The sequence below is a fragment of the Suncus etruscus genome, chromosome 12 (genome assembly GCF_024139225.1).
Source record: "Suncus etruscus isolate mSunEtr1 chromosome 12, mSunEtr1.pri.cur, whole genome shotgun sequence".
Lineage (NCBI taxonomy): Eukaryota > Metazoa > Chordata > Mammalia > Eulipotyphla > Soricidae > Suncus > Suncus etruscus.
In genome coordinates, this window is record NC_064859.1 from 57,847,339 (window position 1) to 57,848,849 (window position 1,511).

At 36.1% G+C, this 1,511-nt stretch overlaps 1 non-coding gene across 1 annotated transcript; it reads right to left on the reverse strand.

The window, feature by feature from the left end:
• Nucleotides 1–1,132: 1,132 nt before the first annotated feature.
• On the reverse strand, nucleotides 1,133–1,194 carry LOC126025345 (U7 small nuclear RNA). The gene has a single exon (XR_007501355.1). It is a non-coding gene; the product is annotated as a U7 small nuclear RNA (small nuclear RNA).
• Between the last annotated feature and the right edge of the window lie 317 nt (nucleotides 1,195–1,511).

Consider the following 1,511-nt stretch of genomic DNA (forward strand, 5'->3'; position numbering starts at 1 on the left):
ATTTATAGATAAAATTAGATATAAGTATTCTAGCTGTTCTATAAAATGTTTGTTCTTTGGATATATCTGGATTAAATTTACTTAATTTAATAAACTTGTTTTAATTATTAAGAAAAACAAGGTGGGTACATTGCTTATTGAATAAACTCTATATACTGGTGCTCAATGTTCAAATAGTCACACTGTTTTACTTCTTTTTGTTGTTGTTGTGTTGGTTTTTTAGGTCACACAAAAATGGGCAGCACCCAGGATGTTCAAGATTTTTTTAGGAATCATTTATAGTTCTTTTATGGGGGTGGGGCTTGTTGGTTCACACCTGGAGGTGCTCAGGGATTTCTCCTAGCTCTTCCCTCAGGAATCATGAGTGGCTCTCTCAAGGGATCATATTGGATGCCGGGGACCAAATTTTCTTGAGCCCTGTGAAAGGCAAGTTCCCTACCCACTGTACAACAAATTCAGCCTTATTTTTTTTAGATTTTTTAAAAATAACTATTTTAACACCATGGTTTACAAGGTTATTCATAATACAGTTTTTTCCACAGTTACAAAGTTGTTTTCTATTGAATTTCAGTCACACAAAACATCCTTTGCCTCTGCACACATCCAGCCACCAATGTTCCCAATTTTCTTCCTACCCTTCCTCTTACCCCTTCCCTGACTGCTTTGGTGGTGCTCAAGGGACCATATGGGATGCTGAAGATTGAACCTCGATTAATTAAATGCAAAGCAAATGCCCTACCCACTGTTCTATAACTCTGGCCCATGTTCTAATTATTTCAACAAATTTATAAAAGAGTCATCATTACTTCAATTATTGATAGGACATTCATATTATAGAAACAATATAAATTCTATAATAAAGTTTTAATAATAAGGTTTAAAATAAATATCTGATCTCTGCACTAGTCTGCCATCATTAGATAATGCTTTTATGTCATCAAAATCAGTCTATCTGATGCACATTATATTTTTGCATCTAATTTGCTTAAGATATATATTTCTAATTCATTTCCCTAAGTACAGAATATTTGAAGAGTTTATTTCATTTATTCCATGGAAATACATTCACCTTAATTTTTACAATTACTTATATGTTCTTTATGGGGTAACAGAAATTCTTTATTTTGGGGTGGGGGGCATTCCGGAAGAGACCAGAAGGCCTGCTGGACAAATTCTAAAAGAGCTGTAACACTACAGAAATTCTTTTTTTATTTTTCTGGTTTTTGGGCCACACCCGGCATTCTCAGGGGTTATTCCTGGCTGTCTGCCCAGAAATAGCTCCTGGCAGGCATGGGGGACCATATGGGACACCGGGATTCGAACCAACCACCTTTGGTCCTGGATCGGCTGCTTGCAAGGCAAACGCCGCTATGCTATCTCTCCGGGCCCAGAAATTCTTGATTTCACCTCTATTAGCATCCAAAACCAAATTAAGTGAAGTGACTTTAGACTATAAAGTATTCCCTCAAATGGTACTTCAGTGGCAAAAGAATGATTAAAACACTTGCTAA